Source organism: Benincasa hispida, chromosome 9 (assembly GCF_009727055.1).
Source record: "Benincasa hispida cultivar B227 chromosome 9, ASM972705v1, whole genome shotgun sequence".
In the NCBI taxonomy this organism is placed as follows: Eukaryota; Viridiplantae; Streptophyta; class Magnoliopsida; order Cucurbitales; family Cucurbitaceae; genus Benincasa; species Benincasa hispida.
In genome coordinates, this window is record NC_052357.1 from 15,550,754 (window position 1) to 15,568,304 (window position 17,551).

Consider the following 17,551-nt stretch of genomic DNA (forward strand, 5'->3'; position numbering starts at 1 on the left):
CCTTGAACAAAGCTTCGCTCAGGGATGATGGATTGAGGCTCAGAGATTGCATCTTTCGGCCTTATCTCGTCTTCTTCTTCCCGGATTAATCATTATGCACTCAGCTAAGCTTTCTCCTCTCTTTAGAATTTTGCAGCACTTTACCCAGCACCAAATAGCATATGACTGGGTAAAACCCAGTTCAGTGGAATCCCCTGTCACTGAAATTCCTGAATTTTGCCGAATATCTTTCACTGAATTCCATAGGGGTATTTATAGGCGAAATGGCTTTGACTCCGGACAAGTGGTCCCATTTTTTGTTATCGAAATTCCGGAGATGGAGGGATTTTATTCCTTTCTGTTTCGCAATTAATCCGCCAATCGTGCACGACCACCAATCGTGCACGGCTATTTCGCAATTAATTCGCCAATCTCCTACACTTGCGTTGCTCACTTGCATCACTCGATCATTAGTCCGCATGCGGCGTTGGTTTTTATAATCGCATGCGGTCGTTAGGAAAAACAGGATCGATTATCGCCATGCGCCGCCCTTTCACAACTTGTTTTATGCGTTTACACACATCAGGGCGCACAGGTGATAGGGATGCGTTGATAGAATTCGGTTAAGTCTTGGTCGCAAATGGTGACTTTGATTTCCCTGCAAAACAGAGCAAATATTCGCCATTTTTTTCCATCTTTTTGGCGTTAGTGGGTTTCCTTACAATCATTTGGAATTATTAGCAAACTAAGCTAATTTGTATACAATTGGCGCATAATCCTTTAATTTGGCCGCAAATATCTAGATAAAGTGGCATAAATAACTTGTATTTCTACAAGTTATCATCTTCCCGTCATCGCAAATCCAAGAAAAGAAAACGCGATGATGAAGACGAGGAAGCCAGGAAGAAGAGGAAAGAAGAAAAAGAAGAAAGAAGGTTGCGCCGGAGGGAGAGACGGCGTTTGAGAGAAGAAACAAAAGCAGCACAACAGGCTACTAACTCTGTGATGGACGGAGAATCAACGTCCGTAAGAGAAGATCAAGGGGAACCTGCCCAACCAACATTACCTATTTTGTTTTCTGAGTTTTGGCATTTTATTTCTCTTTAATTTCTTAACTAAATTTTCAATTGACTCTTAATTCATGAGCTTATATGTGTTATCAAGAGTCTGTAGTTTATGTGGAGTCATTAAAGTTGAAATTAAGTTGTAATTGTAGATACAAGTAAAGAAGGCCGAGCTCCAGTTCCAGTTTTTCAGCTTTTGCTCAAAATCGTTGTTGGGGCTTAAATGCTAAACGATCGTCTAGCTCCAGGTGTTACACAATGGGAAGAAAAGCTAGACGATCGTATAGCTACGAACACTTGTTGTTGTGATGTTGGAAACTAGACGATCGTGTAACTATAGGAGCTAAACGAAGCATTGAAATGTTGTACGATAGCACTATGCCATCGTGTAGCTTTGCGTAGGAACTAAACGATGCGTTGGAAGTGCTATACGATGGCACTACACAACCGTGTAGCTGGAGAGTTAGCTAAATGATGCATTGAGGTTCTATGCGATGGAACTAAGCGATCGTGTAGCTGCGGCGGACACTAAACAATGACAAGTAGCGTTCTACGACGGTGTTAAGCGTGAAGGAACTCTTATTCAAGAGTACCTACGAGCGGAAGCGGATCTTTCCAATTCATTGTGACAGAATTACCACATGTACATTCAAACATACTTTTATAATGCTAAAGGATTAAGAAATCATACCAGATGAAGATTTCTCGAGTCTGAAGCCCAAACGTCTACCTCGAATAGTCACCACTCGAACAAAAGGAAACGGAGAAGACAACACCACTCAGACCCCTCAATATTCTTGGAGTGAGAATCCAAAGTGTGGGCTTTGTTCGAATTTGGTAGAGGGAAAGAGGAAGAGCGATTGTACACAACGATCAAGCAAGTAGGAGATGCGGTCGTCTATCGCATAGACAATATGCTTGATCGTTTAGGTAAAGTGTACGATCATGTAGTAAAAGTAAGCAATCGTCTATACGATAGTGTAGGAAAAGGTAAACGATCGTCTAAATGATCGTGTAGGAAAAGGGTGAGCGATCAACCAAAACGATTGCATAGGAAAAACTAAGCGATTGTCTATACGATCGTTTAGTAAATACTGGGAGCTAAACGATCACTTAGAAAAATGGTAAAGGATCGTTTAGATAATAGCGCGCGACGGTGTAATTGGTATGCGATCGCTTAGCAATATCGTATATGTAAGCGATCGTGCAGTCTTATCGTATGGGCAATGATTTTCTAAATGATGACATTATCTTTTTCACAATACCTACGCACACCGAGCTCAACATACCATCTGCTATTTATAATGCACTCATTCGTTATTTTAAACGAATAGGCTCCTTCCCGTTTCCTTTATAACCGTCCAATTAATGTGATCTTATCACATTCATAAATTATAAATTAATACCAAATATTAAGTATAATAACTTTTACTCTACTAGATATAAATCATATTTATATCCAATTTCCTCTAAATTAATGTATCTCATACATAAAGTTAATAATATCATATATAATTGAACTCCCTCTTATCAATTTGAACGTTTCAAATTGACCCAGAAACTAAATCTCAACTTGTATCCAAGCTACCCAGAGCACCTTTTGGACCTATGGCTCGAAGCAACAATGGTACGTGAATAGCTGACTAAATTCTTTAGTCATAATATCCACCATCCGTTGACTACCAGGCATTCCACTAAAGACCGACAGTTGAACTCTTCTTTTCATAAATATATTTCTATGTCCATTGGATATAACCAATCATCAGTACGATGAACCTTCACAGTTGCTCATAATTACAGCAGGTCAATTTACCATTTTGCCCCTATAATTACATCTTCCACCGTCAGTATCACTGATCCTTCTAATGAACAATACAACATAGTCCTACTATGTGTGAACACCTCTCAAGCCAAAAAAAGGTGTGTGGCGCCACATCGTTCATGCCCTAGAATCAGCCTTTAAGGGAGCTATCTATCTACTTGCCCCTACCATGGGGAATGAGTGAATTCCATCTTTTGTAGCTGAGTTCCCAGCTCCCAAATTAGAGGAATCCGCAAAATGGTAGGTTTGAGTTGGCGTTCTAGCCACTCGCACCCATGCAAATCAAAGGACTACCCTCAATGGCAGGAGTTCCCAACTCACTCAGGATTGAGATCATGTTACCTATGGTCATCCTAGTGAAGTGAAGTCTCAGTTATAAACGATGTTATATAATGAGATGTTAACACTTCGTGGTCAGGTCTTACACAAACTCTTTGTATAGGACACCCCCGCTCGCATGTTCCCTACACGAATGATCAAAATCAGACCATCTGTGACAAGTCACAACACTTGTGACCATTCCACAAAGTGGGCCGCATCTGTAGCATTACCAGGATGAGGTTTCCCTCCTATATCCATATACTATAGACTATTTTGGTTATCACTCAAGACATGATCCACTTGTATGTCACCACATACATGCTTGAGTCACATACAGATAACCAAGAATTTTATGTTTATTAGTTTGTGGTAAAATCTAAATGTGCAAAGTCAAGTAGTGAAGTAAATATCATTTATATTTATACATCACAAGTGTCTGTACAAAATTGTTTACAAACTACTGGACATGAGACTTTAGGGCACAAACCCCAACAATCTCCCACTTTTCCTAAACCGAAGTGGGGAGTACAAGTTGAAGAATGTCATACCGAGAGTTCCATGAGCGCGTTTGGATCGCTCCCATCTCACCGTGACCAAAATATAACATTATACATTCAACACATATAGTTATGCAATCAAAACTTAATTAATGGCATGCTATGAACAACAAAAACATAGGGTAAAGAGTTCCATACCTGTTGAAGACTATCTTCAATCTCCGGAACTCCAACGCAGTGGACCCTCCAATAGATCTAGCAACGCCCAGCAGGAACGTCGACTACAGCAGCACGATCAACGCGAACACGAACGCCGCAATGGGGATAACACCACCACTAATGAGCCCCAGGTATTCTCGGAGTGAAAACCCCAAGGGTGGGCTTTGGTGAATTTGGTAGAGGACGGAGACAAAATGAGTCGTGTAGGCGATAAGCAAGTGGGAGAGAATACAATGCTATCGTATATTAGAAGTGCTTATTGCATAGAGGAGCTACACGATCGTGTAAGATTAACTAAACGATCGTTTAGGAAAAGGTGTACGATCGTTTGGTTAAATTGACACACTATACGATCGTTTAGAGAAGCTATCCGATCATGTAAGCGGAAGTGTCCGATCGTTTAGGTGGAGAAGCGACTATCATATAGGCTCTCGGGCGATCGTTTTACAAAACACTAACACACTTTTTTGAAATCTTTGGGGCGGAAGAATGAATATTGATTGCACGATTAAAAAATGAAAACTTTTTTCATTTAAACCCATCGGTTACCATAACCAACGCTGCCCATTAACCCACGTCCGAACGTGGAAAGAAGATTTTATCATATAATTAATCAATTAATTAATAAATAAATATAATCATATTATATTTATATCATATAGTTTGATATCACATATCTATTATAGTATTTTCTCCTCTACTTGATATAAATCATATTTATATCTAATTTCCTCCAAAATAATGTATCTCGTACATTTGCCAATTATATCATATATAATTAACCAGTCCAATTATATCATATATATTCGAACTTCCTCTTGTAAATTTAAAGATTTCAAATTAACCCAAATACTGGTTCTCGACTTTTATCCAAGCTACCTAGGGGACCTAATGGACCTGTGGCTTGAAGCTCCAACAATACGTGAATAGCTGACTAAACTCTTTAGCCACGAGATCCACCATCCGTTAACTGTCAGGAATTCCACTAAGACCAACAGCTAAACTCTTTTTACCACAGATATATTTCTATGTCCAACGGATATAACTGATAACTTGTAGAAATACAAGTTATTTATACTACCTTATCTAGATATTGCGGCCAAACGAGAATAAATATGCGCCAATTGTATGAAAATTAGCTTAGAAATACAACAATTATGAATTATCGCAATTACACCCACTAGCATCATTAAGATGGAAGAAAAAGAGATTTTCTCTCTGTTTTGTAGGAAACCAAGTCATCGCTTGCGATCAAGGCTCAAGAAGAACTGACCAACGCATCTCTGTCACATTGCGCCCGTCAATTAATAACTTGTATTTCTACAAGCTACAAGTTATTTTCAATCAACACTAAAAAGACGATTAATGCAATGATGGCGCAATGCGACAGTCGATCTAGAGCTGAATTTCAACTGCATGTGGTAACAAAAACGACACTGCATGCAAACATCTGATCGAAAGATGCAGCTGAGCAATGCAAAAGCGGAGAATTGTGACAGGTGTACGACTAATGGTTGTGCAGATTTGATGGTTTTATTGCATAACAAAAGGAATAAATCCCTCCATCTTCAAAATTTCCATAACAACAAGTGGGGATCACAAGGCCGGAGTCAAAGATCTTCACCTATAAATACCCCATCGAATTCACAGAAAAATATTTTACTCGATACGGGGCTAATTGCTGCTATTATATTGAGAGAAAGGCTGAGCTGAGTGCTAAACTGAAGAAATCCAGGAAGAAGAAGAGACAAGGTCAAGAGGTGAGTCTCAGTGTTAATCTGCCAGATCCTCATCGCGAAGCTCTTTACTCAGATCCCTAATACCGGTTGAGCAAGCCTGAGAAAGAAGCTCATCCTTCCACACGATCCATCCTTACCAGCAAGTAAATCTGCATCCAAATTGGTGTCAAGACGTTGGCACTTGCTTGTTTCTGCTTTCTATCTCTTTTCATCATTGTATTCCATCTTCTTTATCTCTTCATTCACACACCATGTATCAGACGCTAAATAGATATATTGAATGTCTTGATCATTTTCATCACCACTTCTCTATCTATTTTCGTTCCTCCGTTTATCGTTTTCTCCATGAAGTGTTCTTAATCCCCTAGTAGTTAATATGAATTAAACGAGTACTTAATTCGTGTTAAAGAGATGATTGCGTTTAGCTAAGGCATGCTAGACGACATCTTCACTTGTGAGAGTAGAAGTGAAGATGCCATTTTGATCTATTAAGAGAAGGTCAGAAGAATGTGTTAACTAAAGTGAATAGTACTTCCAGACATGGAAGCAACCTTACGTTCATTACGTTTGTCTTTGTTTCACCACAGACATGTGGGAACGCGGCTGATCACTGAAAGGTATACGCTAAGGGAAAAATGGAACCGTACTTATAGCTTTAACGTAATTAAGAACTTGCGATGTTTATATTAGTTATCTTTCTTTTTCTGCTTCGTACATAAGACTTGTCGTCGCATTACATGATCTTTGTATAATCTTCACAGCCAGCCTTGACCTCAGTATCTTATATCATGAAGCCTTTATCTTGTACCATCTTATCTTAGATTTACCGCACTTTATTTTATTATTGCATTTTTACAGGTTTCCTTTACTTTATCGCAATTTTAATACTTGTACAAACCTTACTTTTATAAATTGAAAAGCATGGTCGCATGTATCATAAACATAACGCAATAACCTCAAACAGTCCCTGTGTTTGACCTCAGATCACACCGAGAAACTTGCAGTGGAATTATACTTGGTTCCAACATAAGGAAACTTGTGACAACGCACAAAATACTACAAGAACATCCATTAATAACACATATCTAGAAGTAGTATTGTATGAATTGAGTCAAGTCAGGCCATTATTGCATACCATTAGACTTGAACTGTGCATGAGTACGATGACACTTCACAGATGCTCGTAAGTACAGTTGGGCTAATTTACCATTTTGACCCTAAAGTTACATCTCACTCCTTAAGTACCAATGATTCCTCTAATGAACAATACAACATAGTTCAACTATGTGTGAACACCACTCGGGCCAATAGAAGGTGTTTGGCACCACATCGTTCAAGCCCCAGAATCAGCCCTTAAGGGAGCCATTTATCTACTTACCCCTACCTTGGGGAAGGAGTGAATTCCATCTTGTGTAGCTGAGTTCCCAGCTCCCAAATCAGACGAATCCCCATAATGGTAGGTTTGAATCAGCAACCTAGCCACTCACACCCATACAAATTAGAGGACCGCCCTCAATGGCAGGAATTCCCAACTCACTCAGGATTGAGGTCATGTTACCTATGGTCATCCTAGTGAAGTGAAGTCTCTGTCATGAACCGTGTTATATAACGAGATGTTAATACTTCATGGTCAGGTCTTATACAAACTCTTTGTATAGGACGTCCCTGCTCGCATGTCCCCAACACGAATGATCAGGATCAGACCATCTGTGACAAATCACAACATTTGTGACCATTCCACAAAGCGGGCCGCATTCGTAGCATTACCAGGATAAGGTTTCCCTCTTTTATCCATATACTACAGACCATTTTGGTTATCACTCAAGACATGATCCACTTATATGTCACCACATACATGCTTGAGTCACATACAGATAACCAGGGATTTTATGTTTATTGGTTTGTGGTAAAGCAAATGAAACAATTAACCAAGCAAAATACATAATGTGAAGTAAACATCATATATTAACAACACAAGTGTTTGTACATACTATTTACAGACTACAGGACACGAGACTTTAGGGCATCAACCCCAACACAAGTAAACAAGCACAAAACAATAAACTAAGGCATAAAAACCCATTACAACTAAATCTCCCACTTGCCCTAGTCCAGCCACGGGCGGTCCTGTAGACCCATGCTATGAAGGTGACCCTCAAACACTGTAGCTGTGAGGGCCTTCGTAAACAAATTGGCAACATTTTTCTCCGAGGTGGTCTTCGTGACAATCACGTTACCTCGATGCACTATCATGCAGATCGACTTTAACATGGCAACAGGTAAGAAAGTCTCCTCATAGTTGACAACCTCCACCTGGGTATGACCCTTTCCCATAAATTGAGTCTTGAGGGTTTTCACCTTCCCATTAGCACCCCGTTTGCGCTTGTAGATCCATTTAAAACCTATAGGTCTTACCCCATCAGGCTGATCTACAAGATCCTATACCAAGCTAAAGTACATCGACTCCATCTCGAGATTCATGGCTTTGACCCATTCATCCCGGTCAACATCCTCCATTACCTTTTTATAGGGTAATGGATCCTCAATGTTTCCATCTGTCACCATCGCTAGAATTTTTGTGAAACACAAATAGGGATTAAGCGGGTTTGTAACCCTCCCACTGCATCGAGTTTCCCTCAACTCTTGAGGTGGAACCGACCTACTAGATAAACTATCATCGATAATTTTGGTCGATGAAGCAGATCCTTCAACAACTCTTGTGAACCTTCAATAGTTTCTTTGGAAAGCTCACTTAACACGACTTTACTTCGTGGATTGTGCTCCGCAATATGATCCTCCTCCAGGAAAGTAGTGTTCGTGGAAACAAACACCTTGTTTTCAGATGGATCATAAAAGTAACCTCCTCGTGTACCTTTGAGGTAGCCTACAAAGAGGCACAACCTCGATCGTGATTCCAACTTCTTAGGATTTTCCTTAAGCACATGTGTTGGGCAACTCCATATGCGGAAGTGACACAAACTAGCTCTACGCCCGTTCCACAACTCCAGAGGTGTTCTTGCAACACTCTTAGAAGGAACACAATTGATAACGTATACCGCAGTCCCCACTGCGAAACCCCAAAACAAGTCTAGTAAGAAAGCGTAACTCATCATTGAATGAACCATGTCCAACAAGGTTCGAGAGAAATTTGTTGGCATTTAGATTGAGTTACGAAAGATTTAAACATCTCTATGTTATGAAGGGAACTTTTGGCTAAAGTTCTTAGCACATACAAGTTATTTTCCAGTTTAGCTGTACCAATTTCAACACCATCCTTACGAATAAAACGCTTTATTCAATAGTGAAATTATATTTTAATAGACACTTTACAGAAATAAGGTTCCTTTTATGTTTAAGAACTACAAAGACATCTTTTAATATAAGAAACCTATTTTGTAAAGTAAACTGGATATCTCCCACTACCACAGCTGAGACGACGTGCTCTGGTGCCTACTCGCAACGTCATCTCACCAGCCTCCAACTGTCACCAGGATCTAATCCTCTTTTTCTGCCTTGGCCTTAGCCTTGGCAGCCTTCTTTTCTTCCAGATAACGAGGACAATCTAAACATTGATTCTTTTTTTTCGCTATTTTTTTTTTAACCGTATGCGACTTTCCTTCATAAGAAAGAAAATACTTACTATCTTTGGGATCTGATGCTACACCGCTGCTCAATATCTTAGGGGATCCAGCCTATTACATAAGTGGATTACTATCTTTGTTTCTGAGGTCGAACCTCGATAGAACTTTTTAGAGGACGAGACAACATTTGCCTCACCTCCCTTTTTCTCCTTACTTTTCAGCAAGGATTGGTAAGTTTGTAACTTTTTGAAGAGAGTGGTAAGGGAATAGTCTACTTTGTTAATAATCGTATTGCTAACAAAGTGGAGGAAGCTCTACGGCAATGAATGTAGGATAATGCTAACCTAACTACCCTCATCGATTTTAGACCCATTCATCTCCGCCATGTTAAAGTGGACCATCATATTCAACATGTTTTCACGAACAGATGTGCCTCCATTTTGGAGCTGAAGATGGTTTTAGAGCCTCATGTTTGAGCTGTCTAGACGGCTGTCTGAACATTCCTCGCAGGGATTCCATGATCTAACGAGCTGAAACCCTGGACTTGTGTTTCTTGGCCAAAACGTCACTAAGACTGGCCAGAATATAGGTTTGGGCCTTCTCATTTGCCCGTATCCAACGTTCGTACGCTATCCGAACATTTCGAGTAGCGTTCTGAGGTGGAATAGGAGGACATTCCTCCATAAAGACAAACTTCAGATCCTCGATGATGAGTATTGTTGTGAGCAGATGTTTCCAACTTGAATAGTTTTGGCCATTCAGTTTTTTGGCTATAAGCAAATTGATAGTGGCTGATGCCATCAAAAAACCGTTGCTGAAAAAAAATAAATAACCTATTATAAGACTTTGCAAAAACAAATTTTTAATAAAATAATTAATTTTTAGCAAAACAGATTCCAAGTATCCTAAGTGAAAAGACTTCTATTTTGCAATGATGCCCTAGTGAGGCAGAATAAACGTCACCGGTGGGGTGATCAGATGGCCCTTCACTGGGATGAGACAATCTCAACCATTAGGCGGAACCAACACTTGGAACTAAACCTAATAGCCACCATTTGTTCAGTCCATAATAGTTAACCCTTAACAATCCTGCGTAATTGTAACCCCTCGTTTTCGGCCTAGAGTCCTGCCCTAATGCGCTTACAATAGGGTAAAGACAGATTAGGACAAGAGATTAAGTAACCTTATCCTCTTACAAGAGATCAAATAAAGAAACGCACAAAATAGACATCCTATAGGGGGACACTCCCAAGGTGCCATGAGGCGATGCACAGAAACTTTATTCAATCCAACGAGGGAGACCGAGGGATATGCTATCACACTTCCTGCTCCCACTTACTATGAACACTCTCTCCATCCACCTTCATATTGACCTACCCAAACACCATCCGTTGGGGGGACACGCCAAAGGTGCCTCGAGGCCGAGGGTAGATCTCACGGTGTGGACTATGAGGGAGAAACGCAATAGGTGAAAATGAAGCATTAAATCTCCAAGAACCTCCCACTGAATGTTCTATCTAGGGGTTTATTAACTTAAACAATCCGGCTACTAATTATGATCTAAGTCATTTATAAAATTTGCTAAAAAACAACTTTCGTCTTTGAAATAACAAAAAATCCAAGTAGTCACATTAAACTCTTTAATGGAATGATCTTAGTCTGCATGCATCAAATCTATCTAAATTACCTTTCCAGGTAGGTTCCTAATAACTTATAGAAATATAAGTTATTTATACCACCTTATCTAGATATTTGCGATCAAAGTGAAGGATTATGCGCCAGTTGTATAGAAATTAGCTTAGTTTGCTAATAATTTCAAATGATTGTAAGGAAACCCACTAACGCTAAAAGATGGAGAATATGGCAAATATTTGCTCTATTTTGCAGGAAAAATCAAAGTCATCATTTGCGACTAAGGCTCAACTGAATTCCATCAACGCATCCCTATCACCTGTGCGCCCTTAGTGTGTCAACGCATAAAACAGGTAGTGAAAGAGCGGTGCATGGAGATAATCGATCCTGTTCTTTCTGAAGACCGCATGCGGTTATAAAAAACCAACGCCACATGTGGACCAACAATCAAGTGATGTAAGTGAGCAATGCAAGTGGAGGAGATCACAACGCGTGTATGGCTAATGGTCGTGCACGATTGACAGAATTTATTGCAAAATAGAAAAGGAATAAAATCCCCTCATCTTCGGAATTTCCATAACAAGAACTGGGGCCACTTAGCGGGAGTCAAAACAATTCTGCCTATAAATACCCCAGCAAATTCTTTGAAGAAGTATGTTATTTGGTGCTGGGTAAGTGCTACAAGATTAAAAAGAGAGAAGAGCTTAGCTGAGTGCTATAGAGTTAGATCCGGGAGGAAGAAGAGATAAAGCCGAAAGGTGTAATCTCCATTCAATCAGTCATATCCCCGAACGAAGCTCTGTTCAAGGACACTGCTACCGGAGGAGCCAGCCTGAGAGGGAAGCTCATCCCACCATCTATTCATCCACAACCGGCAAGCAGACCTTCATCAATCGGTGACCAAGACATTGGCACTTGATTGTCCTCTTTCTACCCTTCTTCGTATTTCATGTTCTGTATATCTTTTTACTCGTTCATCATGTATCAGGCTCAAAATAGAAATATTAGTAGTTTCGATATGTTTCATTATTCATCTTCTGTCTATCATCGTGCACTCGCTATCCCCTTTCTTCATTATGTGTTTCTGATCTTTCGATAATTATTACGAACGTCTAAAGGCTTAATGTAAACTAAAGCTATAAAATACGTTTAGCTAAAGCATACTGGACGACGTCTTCACCTGTGAGAGTAGAAGTGAAGATGTCATTCTGATCTATCAAGAGAATGTTAGGAGAGTGCGTTAACTAAAGCGAGTAGTACTTCCGGACATGGAAGCAACCTTGCGTTCATTACGTCGGACTCTAGTTTACACGCAGACATGCGGACAACGCGGCCAATTACTGAAAGGTGTACGCCATGAGAAAAATGGAATAGTATTTGTAACTCTACTTTCGTTGAGACTTTGCGATGATTTGTATACTTATATTTCTTTTCTTTTCTACTCCTAAGACTTTTCGCCGCATACCATGTCCTTGCATAGCCTTCACATCTAGCCTTCACCTTAACATCTTGTACATGTAACCTGTATCAAATACATCTAGTTTAGGTTTACTGTATTTAATTTACTGCTTTATTTTACTTTATTGCAATTTACAGCTTTTGTACATATAACCACACTTCAAAGAATTGAGAAAAATCAGTCACATAATAGCATGAAACATCACGATAAACCAGCACCAAATTTCCCCGTGTTCGACCTTGGATTACACCGAGACACTTGCGATGGAATTGCACTTGGTTTCATCCTAAGATAACTTATGACAACGCATAACATACTACAAGATCATCTACTCCTAACGCATATCTAAGTAGTATCGCATAACATTCCACTCATCTGTGCATTATCATCGCATAGAATTTCGTGTTATCAGTTCCCAAGTAGGGGTGTTCTGTTGCCGTCATCTTAAATACCCCAGCCTAGACAAAACCCACCTTCGACAGAAGGTCTACTATAGATAGACTTGCTACATATGGATCATTTACTAATTATTTTAGTTCTAATTTCATTTTATAACCATTTATAAAATAAACAACTAAAGCACTTTTCCACTTGATGAAGTATTTATAACACTTATAAATATAACGAAAGAAAAAAAAATAAAGCATACATAAATATAACCCTTATATTATATGATGCATGAGCATGCATTTATGTAAATTAAAACATGCTTCTCTAAATTATAACACTTATAATAAAGAAAATATGCATGACCTAAGGTGGGGTTTATCCATATGTGCATACCATATGACATATTAAAATCCTACATCGCATGTAAAAAATGAAGGATTTATGGACTGGGATGAGCCTTTACAAAACTGGAATGAAATAGCCCTATCTATTACATTTTTCATAGAGCAAACCGGGTCGGGTCTTGAACCACCAGGAGGACTCCATCGTGTAGTAAATGTCATAGGTAGACGATCATTCAATGCACACTAGACGATAGAAGCATAATTAAACGATCACATAGACGACGACGACGCTGAGAAGCCTAATTTCCTATGCGATCGTGTAGCGCGATGACAAGTAAACGATTTACCTTGCATTACTAAGCGCTCGTTTAGTCATTTACTAAGTGATGAAGCTTGTTGACCTAAACGATCGTCCAGTGCGGCACCTGTCTCTTATACACATCTAGATGTGTATAAGAGACAGCGCATAGTGTGACGACAAGTAAACGATTTACCTTGCATTACTAAGCGCTCGTTTAGTCATTTACTAAGTGATGAAGCTTGTTGACCTAAACGATCGTCCAGTGCGGCACACGTTAAACGATACGCGAGCATCTCATCGTCTAATCGATTCGTGCAATCAGGTCAACGATTTACCTTGTGTTACTAAGTGATCGTTTAGTCAATTACTAAGCGATAGAGCTTGTTGGCCTAAACGATCGACCAGGCACACGCGTTAAGGGATATGCGAGCATCTCATTGTCGAACCAATGCGTGCAACCAGGTAAACAATTTACCTTGCATTATTAAATGACCGTTTAGCCAGTTACTAAGCGATGAAGTTTGCTGACTTAAACGATCGATCAGGTGCACGCATTAAGCGATACGCGAGTATCACCTCGTCTACACGACTCGATACTCAATCATCGCGTAACTGATCTTCAACACGATTCGATCAACCCTTCATCGCTTACCCGATCGTCCACAATGCGATCATCAGTGATTGCATACCCCATCGACTGCACGATGCGATCAACACTTGATCGCATACCCTATCATTTAACCGAAGTGATCAACAGCGATCGCATACTTCATCATGTAACCGATGCGATCAATACTTGATCGCATACCTTCCTTGAAGAACCACAATGCTTACTCCGATCTTCTTCATGAACGATTCAAACCTCATACAAACTTTGAATACAGACTCGATAACGATTATTAATGCCCAAAAAACGCAGAGCCCTTCACAAACAACTGCAAATGTAAAAAAATTAAAACAAACCAAGGCTAACATCCACAAAAAACACCATAAATCCATACATCCACAGCAATTTAAAGATTAAACAGTATAGAAATGAACCCACCAAGAACGTATTTGGGATTCTTTTGCAGCAATGAATTGGAATATTAGAAAACCTAGTGCTCTGATACCAATTGAAGGAACTCTTATTCAAGAGTACCTACGAGCGGAAGCGGATCTTTCCAATTCATTGTGACAGAATTACCGCATATACATTCAAACATACTTTTATAATGCTAAAGGGATCCAGAAATCATACCAGATGAAGATTTCTCGAGTGTGAAGCCCAAACGTCTACCTCGAACAGTCACCACATGAATAGAAGGAAACGGAGAAGACAACACCATGCAGTGCCCTCAGTATTCTTGGAGTGAGAATCCAAAGTGTGGGCTTTGTTCGGATTTGGTAGAGGGAAGGAGGAAGAGTGACCGTACACAACAATCAAGCAAGTGGGAGATATGGTAATCTATCGCATAAACAATATGCTTAATCGTTTAGGTAAAGTGTACGATTGTGTTAAAAGTAAGCAATCGTCTATACGATCATGTAGGAAAAGGTAAACGATCATGTAGGAAAAAGGTGAGCGATAGTCCAAAACGATTACGTAGGAAAAACTAAGCGATCAAATATACGTTCGTTTAGTAAATACTGGGAGCTAAACGATCGCTTAGGAAAAAGGTAAACGATCGTTTAGATAATAGCGCACGATGGTGTAATTGGTATGCGATCGCTTACCAATATTGTATATGTAAGTGATCGTGCAGTTCTATCGTATAGGCACTGATTTTCTAAACGATTACCCTATCTTTTTCACAATACCCGTGCACATCGAGCTCAACATATCGTCTGCTATTTATAATGCACTCATCCATTACTTTAAACGAAGAGGCACCTTCTCATTTCTTTTATAACCGTCCAATTAATGTGATCTTATCACATTCATAAATTATAAATTAATACCAAATATTAATTATAATATTTTTTCCTCTACTAGATATAAATTATATTTATATTCAATTTTCTCCAAATTAATGTATCTCATACATAAAGTTAATTATATCATATATAATCAAACTCCATCTTGTCAATTTGAATATTTCAAATTGACCCAAAAACTGACTCTCAACTCACTACAAGAATTTTGGGCTTTAATGTTGGTTGGAAAAACTGAAATCGGATGTATAATGTCGGTTTTGTTTTTTTAAAAAAAGTGTATCTTTAATGTCGGTTTTAAACCGACATTGTAGGTATACCTTTAATGTCGGTTAAAACCGACATTAAAGATCCATTTTTTTCTAAAAAAAAAAAAAAAACAAAACCCATTCCCCCCCCCCCCTATTTTTTTTTTTCATTTCTTTTTCTAAACCCTATTTTCCCCATCAGCCACCTCCTCGCTCCCTGGACCTCGCCACACCATAGATCTAGTCGTGGAAGATTTGTCGTTCTTCACGCATAGCCATAGTAGATCTAGTCGTCTTCTTCTAGAAGATCCACCATTCATTTCGTCGAAGCCTAACCAGGAGAAGTGTACGACAAAGTACAAGATCAGACTCATCAGATTTAGAATAAGTTAACATTTCAGGTGTTGGACAGCTTACTGGTATGTCGTTCTGTATTAAAATTTGAGAGTATTATCAATATCTGCAAGTTTGATTATGTCTTACAATCATCCGAATGATGAGAAATTATCTTTGTGGCATTTTTGCTTGTCTCAGTGCACTGAAGCAAATTTTTACTTCATGATATCTCTAAAGTTTTTGCAGTTGCTGTTTATTAGGAAGATAAAGTTATGGGCTAGAGAAAAATGAATCATCTTGTGTACTGAATCATGTGGGGGAGTCTTTTTTTATTTTGCTCCTAATAATTTGTTTTCAGGTTTGATCTCTCTGGAAAGTGCAAGCTTGAAGAAAAAGAAGAAACACAAAAGAACAAAAAGGCCCAGGTTGGTAATTCTTTTTACATTTTTTCCAGCACCATTTGTTACATAAGTGTGCCATATTCAGATATTCCAATCCTGCAGACCACAACATATATATCTCCGCCCAAATCCCTTCCTCTCTCTCGCCCAAATCCCTCTTCGCTCTCGCTCATAAAGACCAAATCCCTCCCCTCCCGCCCAAATCCCTCTCGCTCTCGCTCATAAAGGCCAAATTCCTCCTCTCTCAGCTCTTGCCCATATCCCTCCCCTCTCGCTCACAAAGTCCTCTCACTCTCGCTCACAAAGTCTTCTCGCTCTCGCTCATAAAGTCCTCTCGCCAGCTCTCGCTCTTAGTCTCTGCAGCACAGTGCTCTCGCTCTTGCTACTCTTGCTCTCGCTACTCTCGCTACTCTTGCTCTCGCTCATAAAGTCCCCTCTCGCTCTCTCTCATACTACTGTTAACTTATTTATTACAATCACTGGTCTTTAAGTCACAAGTGTTTGATAAATCTATAGTAACACAAACTTGCTGACTGGACTAAAGCAGAGGATCTGGCGAAGTCAGGAGACAGAGCCGATGTGGAAGTAATAAGCTCAAGTACTCGAGGTTTTGTTGTAAGTATATTATAGTCAGTTCAAGTGCTTTGTCCTGCTTGTATTGGAAGTTAACTTATTTCTTTTTGGCGTTACTTCTTCTTATTTTTATTTGTGAAGGTATCATTTGGTTCCCTAATAGGATTTATTCCGTATCGTAATCTTGTTGGTGGACGCATTCAGAACTCCACCTTGCAAGTTCCTTCAAACAACCTATGTTTGCATATATTTTCATTGTTTTATTTGGTCTGATTTAAAACGGAAGAATTGATGATTTTATTGTGAAAATGTGTCAGTCGGAAGATGACGGTCATGGAAGGAGGAGGAAGAAGGGGCTGAAGGAGAAAGTAAAGGAAAAGATGCCAAGACATCATCATGAGCCCCAGGCAGTGTCAACCACAACGTCGGGCGGTTATTCATCGGCCTAGTACGGTGGGCAGCATGAGAAGAAGGGAATAATGGAGAAGATCAAGGAGAAGTTGTCGAGACATCACTAAGGACTTGCACTCCTCATGTTTGTGTATACTGATAAAATAGAGTTACTACTGTGAATTTTAGAAAGGAATGGACTAAATAATTTGGTGGTTATGGTTGTGTGTGTTCGTGTTATGTAATTTCTGGGTGGTGAGGTATAAAGTATTTTTATTATTACTGTCTTCATCTTTGTGTGTGTACATTTATTTTGTTTAGTTGGTTACTTTTTTTTTGGG